Source organism: Homalodisca vitripennis, chromosome 8 (assembly GCF_021130785.1).
Source record: "Homalodisca vitripennis isolate AUS2020 chromosome 8, UT_GWSS_2.1, whole genome shotgun sequence".
Lineage (NCBI taxonomy): Eukaryota > Metazoa > Arthropoda > Insecta > Hemiptera > Cicadellidae > Homalodisca > Homalodisca vitripennis.
This window is the reverse complement of record NC_060214.1, coordinates 9,852,100-9,868,571: the sequence shown is the minus strand read 5'-3', so window position 1 is coordinate 9,868,571 and position 16,472 is coordinate 9,852,100. Positions and strand designations below refer to the sequence as shown.

Sequence of the window (16,472 nt, the reverse complement as noted above, 5' to 3'; positions counted from 1 at the left end):
GAATTGGAATACAATCACAGTTTCTGTTAGTTTTATCGAATTTCGTAGTTATTCTTGTCACATATATTAGTAATAAATTTTAATGTTTTCATAACATTTTATATTTTATTCACTTAATTATTCGCTGAGCGTCAGCGAAGGAAAATCGTATGTTCCTGTATGTCTGTTTCCGCGATGTCTGGAGAGTAAACTGGCCTGTAGACTACTTTTGCATGAAGCTTCAATGCTATACTAAGCAACTTCGAGTACGATGATGGTGCAAGTCACTCCATAGAATGTGACAGAGCGCTAGTGAATATCACTATAGGTAACGATGATGGCAACGAAAAATTGCAAAATGGAAATTTTGAACAAATCGAGAACAATGATACGACATTTTAACATGTGATATAGTAATATGTGGACTTGAAATTTTGCACCATCCTCGGCGAAGGCTACATGTGGTATGACGTACTCCGACATTGTTTCAGTAGGAGCACAAATGGTTCAAAATTGTTTGAGTGTCGTAAATGGCGAATCATTAAATTTTATTTTGGATTGCCCGTACTTAAAATAAACTAGTATAGGCTAAACATTTTTTTTAAGGAGACGCCAATCCCCTTTTAAGCCTTATTCTGTCCGTCCTCATGTGTCACTGGCCTGTGCGAGGATCTTGCCAAACAGAATAAGGGGGAGAGTCGATACAGTACAAGATCAATGGTACTGATAAGAAGTGCAATGGTCACAGACAGGATTTGAACCTGCGTTATCTCTAACTCAGACCCAAAGTCCAACGACTTATACCGCTCGGCCATCGGCACTCCCATTGCCTTGTTGCACAGTCCAGATCCTAAAATCACTCACGGATTTCCGCTTAAAGCGTACCATCGCCAGAGAATATCACATACATTGACATTGCCTTGGTCGAAGTTCTTATAAACTTATGGCTCACGTCGAGACCTTTGTCGGTTGTGCCGCAATCGCATTATGAATTATGTCTTCATATAGGTTTACAGCCCCGGTGTACATAAGCGTTTTTATCCTCCGGTCATGTTATCTTTGTATCGATACACGTTATATATGTTGTAGCCTACAATTGGTGAATAATTGTTATACTAAATATACATGTTAATGTGTACAATAAAATTATATGTAAAACCACATTCAATAACTTTTGGCAGTGAGAGGCAAAAGAAAAAGTAAATACAATTTTAAAATGGGCTATCTGTTTTTTATTTACTCATATTATTCATTTTGAAAATGCATTTTCATGTTTTACCGGCAATTCAACATTAAAATAATATAATTTTTGTTAATGCCTAAACACTTACGCCATTCTGTATCCAACTGTGTCTCATACGCCCTTTTTATGCAGAGTGGTCTGCATACATAGTTGCTTATTCTCGGGCAATCAGAAGTGGACAATCTTCAAACCGTTATTGTGTTAAAATTTGTGACATATATACATATTATGTAAAGTTAATTATCACTGTTTAATCGACAAGAAGGAATTAATATTTCGTCTAATTTTCAGATTCTTTAACGGTGACCTTTTGGAGCCCATCCCCATCAAGCATCTTCAGTATACAGGTACTATAACCTGTACCTATACTTATATAGTCAAATTAATTAATTAATTAACTAATAATAATACAATTTATAATTAAATAAAACGTACTAAAATAATGTTCATTGAGGTAAAAGACTATTAAAAGAATGCAGCATAAGAGATAACTCACCCAATGCTGCAAATTGAGGCACGACAAAAGTAGGTGTTCGGACTGCCATCTGTGGAGTGAGTGGTCAAGTAGCTCAAGCAAGTGGCGCGGCCCTAGCGTCGTAACTAAGAACTAACTGGAATGATTCATCGGACCACAGCACACCTCTGTGACTAGTACAATCAAAGCTTAAAAGTAGGCAAAATATACGAGTATTTTAAATAAAAGTTACAGATCTAGTAACTACACAAATATTCGTTAATTTTAGTCTCATATGTTCCAACAAAGAGTTAAAAATAACGCCTAACCTACAATTCAAAATTGTAATGTTGTATTTAGTCCTTAATGTTGATTTTTCGTATCGCTTAGTCATTATCGTAATATATTAACGATAAATAACGTAGAGCAATTAATAGTGTAAGGGCTGATTCGATATGAAGGTTAAGTTCAGACCTTCCCACCATTGCTCTGCTTTATCTGTAGTAAACTCGGTTGCTTCGCCGTGCTTTGGGATCGCCATCGTAGTACACTCCATTGAGCACCTGATGAGACAATGAGAACACCACTTCATCTGGATCATATTTGTTGTAGTCTAGGTGTCTCTGATGGCGAAACCGTGAAACAAGTTCGTTCTGTGCTCTTGAGATGGATTTTGACTCCAGATTCCAGAAGTCAAGCCTGTGACAGCGTAAGATTTCAGACGCTGCACTAAGTGGATGGCGAAATGGAGCTGACCTTAACATTCGTATTTCAATGATGTGGCACAAAAAGTAAAGCGTCTGAAATTTTTATGGAAGCCAGATGAGAAACATCTCAAGCTGACCAAAGGTCAGATGTAAGTCTATCTTTGGCTACACAGGCCTTTTCTAAATTTAAATATGTGCCAAGTGATTTCGGTTACTCATTGTTAAGGTGCTGGAGTCGGTGTATTTTTGAGTTTTTATAGAAACTTGCAATTCGTAGCCCTCTACGGTAGCTTCCCTGAAGAAAGGTTTACAGTAAGTCTCCTCGCGGATTACACGGTCAGCAAGATAATTAACAAATTTTGTACCCGATTCCTATCAAAGCGGCCAAGACAAAAATGTAATTTTTCACAATATGCGGATGAGTTTCAAGAAGTGACGTGTTTTCACAATTTATTACTGATTAAGGAAATTTTATTTCTGTATTAATAAACATTTTAGGATAATTAAAAGTGCTTCAGTGAACGCATTCTGAAATAAGAAAGTATTAAAATAATAACCTTTACTTAGACAGTTGTTTTTGGGCCTTATTATAATATACTCCTAAAGTCTCATTAAAATGCCTACGATTTCCTCGATGCCTGGAATAATAAAACAAATTTCATTATTTATTTCAAAAGTGTACTTTTAATTATGTATTAGGTTAGTTCTTTACCTGAAGAAGAGATCAGATTGCAGATCTCGAAACGTAGTGTTACTGATTTCTTGTTTCACTGAACGATGGCAAATGTCCGGAAAAATACTGTTTCCTTCACAATCCTTCCATCGTAAAAAAATAACCTTCAAACAAAGAATAATTTCAATTGCTGTCACCAAAATTCTTGTTGTTATAACTAAACAAGAAATACCACAAATACCGCCTCCACCATCTTAATACTGGTTATATAAAAAAGATTTCATTGACATTCCCAAATCGACATGATAAATCCGGTATTCACAATTGTATACAACAATGATTACAAATGTAACACCCAGCTCGTATGACACTAAAAGGTGTAACACTTTATACGAGTCGAGGTGTGCGGTCACTTAGTGAAGGGCCGATAATGTCTGGTTAACTCGGCCACAGGTGCGAGTGTCGGTTCTGTTATTGGTAATGTCCTCACGTAGTGTGGGGACGTGCCGCTAGAGCGCTCTGCCACGCCAGACTTGCGCCAAGCCCGTAACTTGTTTTGTCCGCTTTAATTCTCGTTTCGTGACTTTGTGCTCAGTTGGCCCGCTACCGCGCTCTTGTAAGTTCGTGACTGTGTTCCCGGAATATTACGAGCTCTACCCGCCGATACTGCGCCTTTGTTATCGAAACAGGTATAATTACATTTTACCAGTATTTAACAGTGGAAAATTAATTATGCGAGTAGAAAATTGTATTTTAAATTAGATTTACACAACAGAGATGTGCTTAAGTATAAGAAATTGAAACTTAATAAGCTATAAACCGACTTCGTGGATGAGTTATATATAAAAGTGTGTGCATTACGGAATATCAATTTTAAAACCGTAAACTTGTAACTAAAGATTAAACAATTACGTGTTAGTCTTTTTTATAACAATTACTACATTAATATTTATTGGATACTCTCTGTTAGAAATGAATATTTTATAAAGAAAACGATCCAGAGCGACGTAAATAGGATAAAATAGTTCTATCAATTTTTATTTACATTATGAACAAAAGTTAATATATTTCTTATCGTGTATATTTTTAAGGCACCGATGTGCGACCTGATATTATGATTGTTTTAAGACGTACCTGTGAACATATTTTACGAGAAATACACGACATCAGTCGAGATGTGTTAAAGTCGTTAAATGTTATTTCTATTCCGGGAAATTTATTGAAATCTCACACAATACGTAAAAATATAACGCATTTCTTCCGATAAAATTGTTTAATCGTTTTTAATTATGTAGTTATTTTGTTCATTACACTTTCACTGCTAACGCTTGTCATGGTTCTAGACTATTTTTTTCAATAATATTTCTTTTTGGAACGTGTTTTGTTTCTGTATCTTTCTTTAGGTTTCAAAACATTCGAACTTCAAAACAAACCAGAGAGGTTTGTATGAGAGGGTTAATAAATTGTGTGTTTATTAAAAGTGTAATTGTTTTGCAAATGCATGAATTGTACAAAAAACGGGGGGAATTTATTTTCCAAATATATATTTATTGAAATCTGCACCATTACTGATCAATGTGAACATACCTATTTTTGGCGCCATTTCTCAAACAAAGCCATCCAAAATGTAACACAACCGATGTTTTAATACAAAAAATTTTAGTTTTTAAGAGAGCTATTCATATGTGTAGTGCAAGTCATACGTTAGTTTCTATTTTAAGTTTTTAGGTGTTATGAGCTTAAAATATCATAGTTTGAAGTATTTAAAAAATGAAATGCTTTTAAAAAGAGTATTTCTTTGGTAACCTTGGATATAAATTAGGATTTTCTAAACTTTTTAAAAAGGTAGCAGGAAAAAATTGTACAATTTGGACATTTTGGAACACTCTGTTCACAAATAACTAAATAAATTAAAACCTTTTTCGAAACGATCAGTGAATAGAGACCTTAAAAATTAGATACGGTTCGGCCTACCTTTACATTTGGAAATCTGTCAAAGTAACCCATACTTTCGCCCTAAAAGTGCTATTCTTGGAAATTCTTGGGTGTTCAAAGTAATTTTCCCTAATTCTTGCTAAAGGTTGAAATACTAAACTGCTCTGTCTGACGCTATAAAAATTATTCGGGACGGGTAACGAATTACAACTGTCAGAAATGCAGTGCCAATATGGTATTGTTGTGCAAGTATGTATTGGTAGAATAAGGACATCCAAGTACACATGTGAGGCCCCCAATCGTGTACAGGCTGCACAGTTGTGTATCCAGGCTTTCTTTCACTTGGGTGACTAATCTGTTAGGCTCAAATTACGTAGTGAAAGGGAGGGGTAGGTTGTATTACTAATCTCTTGTTTTTAAATAAAATATCAAGGTTTCTTTAGTTTTCTATTTTTTAACAAGACCGATCCCCTTTTATGCCTTATACTATCCGCGCTCATGGTCCATTGGACAGGGTGTGGATCTTTCAAACAGAATAATAGGTAGAGTCGACACTGGTCACAGAAAGGGTTTGAACTTGCGCTATCTCTTTAGACCGTTCGGCCATCGGCACTCCCAAAGAATTGTAGTCAGTTACTTCATTTATTGAATTAATGTGACATAAAAATATATCTTCTACCTTTTATGTCATCACTACCACTACATTAGTTAAACTCATGAAGGTATATTTCTATGTAAGTAATTTGTAAGTTGCATTTATTTACACAAAATTATTGATACTTTACACAGAATGCAGCTATGGTAGGAAGGGTTAATTCAATTTAAGTGTTGAGGTCGATGTCTCAGACTTGACTCCTGAAAAATTTTCTGAAGAGATCCAAAGAAAGTCGGCAACGAAGAAGCTCAAAACGAACATTTACATCGTTTCGACATCAGAGACACTAATAATGAGGTGGAGGGCAGTCTCATTGTCTCATCAGGCGCATCAGATTCCAGGAGACAAGTCTGAGACAGCGTCAGATACCAGACGCTGGAATTACCGGAAGGTGAACATGAACTAAACTCAACATCAAAATAATAATACCTTATTTTAATACATGTAAGCAATTATTTATTTATTTAATAAAGCTTGAAACCTTTAACTGGCTGCCACTAACCAGTCTGACAGGTTTCAACCCTTATCTCAAATCTTTATTTTTAGAAATTGTTGCATACATATACATTCAGATACACAAGTGAAAAACTATACAAGTAATAAACACAATAATGTTGGTAAAATTGCATGCTTTAATCTGTATACTTATAGGTACTAAGTTCGAGTCATCAATCGCTTGAAAGTCAACTACACATATTGTGTGTAACATACTGTGGACATTATGAATACTGAAGTAGAATAAATAAATAAATTTTACCTATTTCCACAATGTAGTCTTATAATAACGTCTATAAAACATTTATGTGTAATGTGTATTAATAAATGAATTTTGTTGTTGGCAAGAAAATGAATTAATTTCAGGTTTTCTATAATCCAGAGTTATTTTTTCATGCTTTTACTCAAATAGCGTGTTTAGAAAAACAGTATAATTACATTTTATAAATCCACGATTACGTATACCTACAGCGATAAATTAATATTTTCTATGTCTATGTTTTTCTACTTCTGATATAAAAGTTTACTTACTTTTTTATTTAACTACAAAATTCGATTGTAAAATCGCATAAGTTAGCCGTTACATTTTAATTACAAACGTAGTTTAATACGTCGTCCTTGAAAGTAAACTCTTGTCACACCACCAAGCAATATTTAAAGCGGTTTAGACCGGGTCGTTCGGGTTAAAATCGATGAAGAACTCCAACTTAAGTAAGAGTAGCATCGCTTCCATTTTGTTAGCCTCCCCTCGAAATTCCTCCCCCAGCGTGTCTTCCACCTCATCCTTACTTGTTCTAAGAGGCTTTAATAAGTTATTACCCGCCTCTCTCGACAGCCCAGTTAGTCTACTTACACATCCAGCACAGCGCTGACGTTCCAGTGTCTAAGGATGTATCAAACTCGACAACAGCATCACACACAACAATAGCAGCACACTCAACAACAATATCACACTCAACAATAGCAGCACACTCAACAGCAGCACCACACTCAACAACACATCGAACTCAAAAACAGTATCAAACTTAACAACAACTACAACAAACTCAACAACAGTATCAAACACAACAGCATCACACACAACAATAACATCATACGCAACAACCGTCTCAACTCAACAACATCGTCATACTCAAAAACAGCATCACACACAACACCATGCTTAACAACAGCAACGTACTCAGCAGCAGTATCATATCAACAATAGCATCATACTCAAAAGCAGCATCACACACAATACCATGCTTAACAACAGCAACGTACTCAGCAGCAGTATCATATCAAAAATAGCATCATACTCAAAAGCAGCATCACACACAACACCATGCTTAACAACAGCATCGTACTCAGCAGCAGTATCATATCAACAACAGCATCAAACTGAAAAGCAGCCTCACACACAACACCATACTTAACAACAGCACCGGACTCAGCAGCAGTATCATATCAACAACAGCATCATACTCAAAAGCAGCCTCACACACAACACCATGCTTAGCAACAGCATCGTACTTAGCAGCAGTATCATATCAACAACAGCATCATACTCAAAAGTAGCATCACACACAACACCATGCTTAACAACAGCAACGTACTAAGCAGCAGTATCATATTAACAACAGCATCATACTCAATTACAGAATCATATGTTCACAAGTTGGTTGCTCTTGTTATGATTAATAGGCCATCAAGTATATTCTACAAAACTGAAAAAATAGTTTTTTTATGAAAGTAACTGAAATAAATTAGCCTTATAGAATTATATTTTAATTTATAGAAATTAAGGACTCTATGTTAAAAATGTCATTTCGCAAAAAGTTAACAATCTGTGATAAAAGCCTAGGAAACTAAGAAGAAGGGATATAGCTCACACGTATAAGAATGTAAGCTCTCAAAAACTCAGAATTAGCCGATGTTTGCTATTAATATATACCACATAGTTAAAAACTAATCTTAACTGTTTTCATTTGATTGTTTACAGATTCGGCTAAAGATTTAACTTTATAGTGTTGCTTCAATTCAAGGGTGGGTTTTAAATATCCCTTTTCCCAACAGCTTAGCCTAAATAAACCATACATATTCCAAGTAGTAACAAAGTATTTGAATTGAATTTGAACTTAGAAATATTATTATGCGAAAAGTCCAAAAATGAACCAAATACAAGACTATTTATGGACACAAAGTAAGGGTTCTGGTCCAAAGTTCAGTTATTTCTCACTAACCACTTCTGTTGCTCGAACTTATGAGATGTAGAGAGGTTTTATGAATCTTTATACGCTAAATACACAGGAAAATTAGAATCCTTTAGAACAGGAAATAGCTTGCAAACTAAAATACATAAAACTGATTCAGAATTGGAAAATTCAATAAAATTGTTTACATTTTTACTGACGACGATTTAAGAAAAAAACTTTTTAAGAAAAGAACTTTCCAGACTTATTTGAAAATCTATTGACCCCTCTAGGAATCCAAACCTGTGACCTCTTAGTTAGAGAGCAGCAACCGTGCCCCTAGACTACGATGAGGGTCAGAATTATTCTGTTTCCTCTATAAAGTTTTCAAAATCTAATTTGATAGAAATCTGTAAATATAAGATTAGACGTTAGTTTAACCCGGTTACCCGTAACCTGCTTGGCTGCAAGTTGAAATTGACTTTTTCATTGTAGCTTAAACCCAGTATGTATTTTTTTAATCTTGTACATTCGTGACATATATGTAGTGTTTGTAAAGGACGAACATGATGGTTGTTTGTAGTTCGGCTTGAAAATAGATTATTTTTGTGAAAATATGTATTTTGTGTATACAGATTATTTTTGTCTTCCATCGATTAATTTAATATAAATTAAAAAAATTATCCCTAAGAAAAGGCTGGTTCAAAAATTCAGAAGGGGTTGACACCCGTATAATACAAGGTTAAGTATAATATGGCAGTTATTTCATATTCACCACAACGTTATAATAATGCCATCGTACATTGTTTGTCATGCCCACAAACTAAAGGCGACTATGTAAACTAATAAAAACAGCTTCTAGTTTGTAAGAAAATAAATTTGAATATATTTTTCCATCATAGTAAAACAGAAAACATATATTTTTGTTTTTAAAATAAAATAAATAAATTAGCTATTAATACAATATTAAAAATGTGGCAACCAAAATGAGCATTAGTAAATTAATAATGTAGGCTTTTAATACAAAGCAATGTGTTCTTTATTCAAGATCACATTCTGGCTCAAGGCAATAAAGGCCGGCTACAGGTCTAATAATACAGTAAAATGCACAAAGGTCTTGCTAGGGTTTTACCTGACAGAGTTGAATGCGTGTATTTGTATATGACCCGGAGCGGTTACTTTGTGAGCATCTCCGTCACACGAATTGGTGTTTTAACGATATTAAACAGTGAGAATAAAACTGAACGCTGAAAATACAGATGGAAGCTACCATTTAATTACCTTATGACATTGTTAAATTAATTATAATAATTTTAATAGCTTTTCATAACATACACTTACACCATAAAATGTATTTTCCCAATAATAATATACGAAATGGAACAATAAAATAACTTGTCATGAAATAAAACGATGTTTTTTTGATAATTATATTATTTTTTATCTTTTTTACAGTTGATTGTTTTAAATACAATCACTTAATAAACAGTTTTTTCATCGTATTTAAGGACCCTATACACGTTTTAATTTCAGCATTTGTAAAGTAAATATTCTTTCTTAGTAGTGCGTTATTTTACTCATATTTGAAAATAATGTATTATAAATTAATTTTATTTCAATGTAAAACCAACAATTAAGTTGTAATTTCAAACTACTTATTATCCATACTAATTAAGTGTTATTGGTGTAATTGGATACGAAAAAACTTAATATTGTCATAAGCCCGGATTAAGTTGTTAGTTAATATGTCGTTTTAACCCCTTATAATACAAATAATTGGAACACCATTACTTCGGTCCCAAGTAACAATAACTTTGTTTTTCAAATAATATTGTTTAGGAGCCGAGATCCATTAGCATTGTTTAAATAAACAACTTATGTTTTTAATCACCAGAGGAATTTCTCCTAAAAAATAAATTTATCTTCATCCACGCTATAGGATGGTTCAGATTGAAATGGTAAGGCTCGACCATGCGAATAAAGAAATATCTAAATTGACTTTATCGGGAATTAGTAATGCTATACAAACTCGATAAAAGTTAGTTGAAATGGAAATTTTCCTCAAACCATATTTCTTTAGCTCGACACACAATTAATACTTTCTTTATATGTCGTCACAAATCTTGTTATAGTATGTAGTTTTAATTATAAACAATAATCTTGTTATAGTATACAAAGTTAAATGTCAACACTAATCTGGTTATAATATACAGTGTTAAATGTCAACACTAATTTGGTTATAATATACAAAGTGAAATATCAACAATAATCTTGTTATAGTATAGAAAGTTAAATATCAACACTAATCTGATTATAATATACAAGGTGAAGTGTCAACACTAATCTTGTTATAACATACAAGTTTAAATATCAACACATCTGGTTCTAATATACAAAGTTATATATAAATACAAATCATGTCTTAGTATGCAATGTTAAAGTGAAATTATGATACAAAGTAAAATGTCAACACTAATCTGGTTATCATATACAAGGTTAAATATCAACACTAATCTTGTTATAGTATACAAAATTAAATATGAGCACATCTGGTTGTAATATATAAATACAAATCTTGTCTTAGTATGCAATGTTAAGATTTGTTATGATACTAAATGAAATGTCAACACTAATCTGGTTATCACATACAAGGTTAAATATCAACACTAATCTTGTTATAGTATACAAAATTTAATACCAACGCTAATCTGGTTATAATATACAAAGTTATATATCAATACAAATCTTGTTTTAGTATACAATGGTGTTTATTATGGAAGGTTTGAAATCATAATATTTCGAACATTTGCATACGTTATATGTTACAAAACGTATAACACAACGTTTCGAGGTTTCAAATCTATCCTCTTCGTCAGGTGAAAAGATAAAAATCCTTAACTCTTCCTTATATTTATCTCCCTTATCCTTATCTTTTCACCTGACGAAGAGGATACATGTCAATTTTCAAAACGTTGTGTTGGACATTTTGTAACATATAACGATGAAAATGTCCGAAACTATCTTGCCATAGTTATATTATCTTCGGATAACTAGATACAGATAGTGAAAGCTGCCACCTTCAAGGTCTGTACCGACTATGGTGAGCTGACCCAGATTTCATATTTACCTACGTGTCTGACCGATTGCTTTTTAAATAGGTCAAGCTAGAAAAAATCTGATCTGAGTAAATATTATTATTTCACGTTTATAACCATTTTGATATCCTAACATTTCGATCTCCACTTAAACTAACGCGTGGATGACAGTTTAGCTCAATGTAAATCTTCTATCGCTTTAATGAAAATTTAAGTTGAATTCTTATACAATGCAAATTAGTTTTTGGCTCCAGGACTATTAAATTAATAAACATTAAATTATATTTTGAGTAGGAGATGAAATACAACTAATGGTCTAAGCGATTTGTATTTCACCATTAAATCTCTAAACGTTTTTCAAAAACTGTGAAGTAATTGTTATACGACTGATATACACTTTAAATTGTTGAAAGCTCTATGTTAGAACCACATTTCGTTAATATAACTATATTAGTTACGCGATATGAGTTACTGTACCTAGAAACATTAAAAATAAAACTACGTACAGTAAAATGTTTGTTTGGAACGGATGAATTGTTCCAGATAATATTTTACTTCGAATTAGAATCTACAAAATACTGCTGTGCCAATAATTGGTAGCTTGTACGTGTATCGATAAAACAGGGATATTTAACAATAGCGACACGGTGCGTTGGCTACACTGCAGGCCGGCTGTGACCAGGTCAGCTGTTACTGTAAGTTATTTGTTACGACGATCACGTGATTAAACTGAGCCGCCCGCGCGGGAATACCGCCGGATTGGGCCGATTTGTTTACGGGATTCCCGGGGATTTGTTCTGGTCCAATAATCTCAGCTTGTTACCGTATATTTGATTGCATTATTCAAATCAGCACTTTAATCCGGTTTGTTTACCGTCCCGAAATCCTTATGAAGTAAATATTGGCATTGGTGGTAGGATTCTACAACTACAGTAATTTATGTACTTAGAGTATAAATCAGTCAATAAAATAAAATATTTAACGGGAAATTTGTTTAGTCTAACAAATCCCCGAACCTGGTATTTGGTGTATACAAGTTTATCATGAAAAATATTGAAAACCATAAGAACTAACTATTATATTTCTGGTATAAACGCAACATTTGTTTAAAATGTATGCCGTTTATTGAATTTTTATTCGTACATTCGAATTTAGGTATGATACAGAATTTGGGAATGAATTTTGTTACATCTTTTCATCTTTTGGCAGCAGCCAAAATGCTCGGAGAGGATTAAATGGCAACAGCCAAATGGATTCGTACTTAGTGTTTTTATATACAAATCATTTATGATGAAAACCGAGACCTAGAATGCCGACTTTTGTTCTAGGTCAGTAATGAAACAATAAAATATGAATTGAGAACGAATTAATAACATGGATATTTTACAATGATTTTTAAAGTATTAAAATTGTATCGTAAACTTTGATACATCATTATGTGTTATTCCATATGGTGAAGCTCAAAAATTGAATTGACCTTCAAAGTGAAGGTAAACCAAATCAAATTTGAACCTAGCAACTAAAATGTGTGTATCTGGATATTTAAGGTACAGTTAAGTACACAAATTCATGTTTTATAATTGTTTTCGGTATAAAATAAAATTACGACGCCATCTTTAGATTTTACTATTATAAAACTACTATATAAGTTCTTGAAAATATTCAAATCTTTTAATTCTTGGACTTATGCAGCATTAGATACAATTAGTATAACCAATGATTACATAGATATATTTCATCGGACCGCAACCTGTTGAAATAAAATATGCTAGTTGCAACCTTTGTAGGTTGAATTTTACTAATGAATTATAAGTATCGTGAAATAGAACAAAATGTTACGAAATATTTCCTTTTACAGCAACACAAACAGGAAGTGGCGTACAGGAAGTACCATGTACTTTCTCGGGGGGAGCCAGGCCGGACACATGTGTCCCCCCACGGGAGATGCGGATTCAGGATGTCCCTCGGGAACTCGGTGTTTCTGCAATTCAGCTCCGGAACTCAACAAAACAATTCGTACAGCTTGGATTTCCTAGTGAAATTAATTAACGACGTACCTAAGTTAATGGATGCTGCTGCACCGTGTATGAAAACATTGCAATCACATCTGTAACGAGAATATAAATTAAAATATTTTTCAGGGATGCTTTTAAATTACTGAGTCATATTTTTTAACAAGGGGTATAAAAAACCTGCACTTTTCCTAAGCATTAATTTGTCGGATCTTACATAGATTTACTGACTCGGACCGGTTTCAATCAATGTGGGGTCGCACCGTTAAACAAGTAAAATTTCAAGATGGCTGGCAACACTCTTATTGCAGCAAAGAGCAACTGTAGAAAAACTGTTTGATCAGCCTAACAATTATAATAAATAGACCAATTAAAATAATACGGTTAAATGGTATGAAAACTGAATGATTAGTGGTATACCTCATGAAGTTAAAACCGTGGACATCCACAGGGGAATGAATTAGACACAATTTTATTCTGAAATAAAACATAAAAGTATATGCTGATTAGGAAGAATTTAAAATTATATATACAGGATGAGGAGATGGAACATAAAAATGAATAAGACGTTCCTGAAAAGTAGCTGCAACGTGATTTTGGTGTTTAGCTATTTAGTATTAAATATGCTATCGTAATTTATTCATACTTTTCGCAAAATATCGAACTCAAAATGAGATTAGGACAGCGAAATTAGTAAAATAAATAGATAATACCTAGAAAAGGTAAAGTTTGTAGAAGTAAACTTCTTTACGCCATTATACGTCATTTGTTTACATCTGAATCAAAACTATTTGAAATCATGAAAATAACATATTTTAGATAAGCACGTTTGATAATAAAAATCAATGTTTAAATATAATGAAATTTGAAACGGATTTACTGCCTATTAAATCGTTGCAAATTTAGTTTAAATGTTAGTAAGTTGTAAAAGTTTGTATGTTTCTTTCTTTCTTTTACTACTTAGTAATTTTAAACTAAATTTGTAATTAGTTAATACGCAATTAATCCGATTAAAATTTGATTATATTTAAACATTGATTTTGATTTTGAAGTTGCACGTAAAGAAAAAATATAAGAATAAATAAAGTTTTATTTATATACTTGTAATTGTGTACAGAACTTCAGCAAAGGCTTTTACGAGATGGTGTGGCGTGTTCCTGTCTATTTATTAGTATATTTTATAAGCTGTTCCGCTAACTAAACTCACTTCGGTTAGAACCGTAAGTATACATTCTGTAAAGTATAACTTAGCCAATAACTCTACAAAAAGTCTAAAAATATTTGTTTCCAGTGAAATTTGTTTTGTGGTCTACCTAACGTATTTAATTTGGGTCAACATCAAACTTCGGGTGACAAAAGATCAACAATCCGTGGCATTATTTTTTTTTAATATAAGGACATTAACAGGTTTTATTGAAACCAGAAACACCTTCGGCAAAGTTTTCAAAAGTGTTATTGTAAATTATGAATGATGAAAAATTAAGAAAACTAAAAAGACAAAAATTATTGAAAACAGTCTACTCATAAGTAGGTGCTAAAGGTGAATTTAAAAATATAAAGGTAGTTTATATATATATATATATATATATATATATATATATATATATATATATATATATATATATATATATATATATATATATATATACAAGCTGTTTCCCGCGGCTTCGCACGCTTTTCGTAAGTTTGCCCGCGTATGAGCATTTCTGGTTGAAGTAAATTATATTTCTAACCCCGATGTAGATTTTACCTTGATGTCACGATCAAGAAAATATGTCAAAATGTATTGTACATGCATAATGTATTTTATTACAAAGTGGTCTACCACTCAACCTTTAAGTTCAACCAAAAATTTAGTTTAGACAATTATACATCATAACTTAGCGCCTTCAAATAGTGTTTCACTGTTTAATATACGTATCTATCTCGTAATTGCAGGTTATAATGTGCAGGCGCTTTGAAAACTTTTCTTCATTTTATTCGTTTATATTCACGACATAAGCGAATAATTCAGATAATAACTATCCTATCTTCTAAGTTAGACTAAATTACGGATACATGTGAAATTTGATTGAAATTGGTTCAGTCGTTTTGGAGTTTATTGGCAACATACATCGTGACTCAAGATTTTTATATATATAAGATATATATATGAAGTGGAATAAAATAATAATTTAAACCAACAATAATAAAGCTTAATATGACAGCAAAATGATAAATTTTCCCTATTCTTTGTTGATAAATGTCAGTCAGAGTCACTCGGTGACACCTGTCACGTGACGATATGAGGATACGTGCAACTGTACTGGTGACATTGTCCATGTTTAATTACATATAACAAACGTCCCGACTATTCTTTGTTGATAAATGTCAGTCAGAGTCACTCGGTGACACCTGTCACGTGACGATATGAGGATACGTGCAACTGTACTGGTGACATTGTCCATGTTTAATTACATATAACAAACGTGCCCGACTATTCTCTGTTGATACCTGTCAGTCAGTGTCACTCGGTGACACCTGTCACGTGACGATATGAGGATACGTGCAACTGTACTGGTGATATTGTCCATGTTTAATTACATATAACAAACGTGCCCGACTATTCTCTGTTGATACCTGTCAGTCAGTGTCACTCGGTGACACCTGTCACGTGACGATATGAGGATATGTGCTACTGTACTGGTGACATTGTTGTTGTTTAATTACATATAACAAACGTGCCCGACTATTCTCTGTTGATACCCGTCAGTCAGTCACTCGGTGACACCTGTCACGTGACGATATGAGGATATGTGCTACTGTACTGGTGACATTGTTGATGTTTAATTACATATAACAAACGTGCCCGACTATTCTCTGTTGATACCCGTCAGTCAGTGTCACTCGGTGACACCTGTCACGTGACGATATGAGGATATGTGCAACTGTACTGGTGACATTGTCCATGTTTAATTACATATAACAAACGTGCCCGACTATTCTCTGTTGATACCCGTCAGTCAGTCACTCGGTGACACCTGTCACGTGACGATATGAGGATATGTGCTACT

The 16,472-nt window shown here is 33.2% G+C and overlaps 1 long non-coding RNA gene across 1 annotated transcript in view; it reads left to right on the top strand.

The window, feature by feature from the left end:
* The first annotated feature begins 3,595 nt into the window (after nt 1-3,595).
* Nucleotides 3,596-16,472, top strand: part of LOC124367278 — a 74,127-nt gene continuing 61,250 nt past the window's right edge. The window contains exon 1 of the long non-coding RNA XR_006922884.1: nt 3,596-3,745. This is a non-coding gene — a long non-coding RNA (uncharacterized LOC124367278). The remainder of the gene's footprint in view (nt 3,746-16,472) is intronic.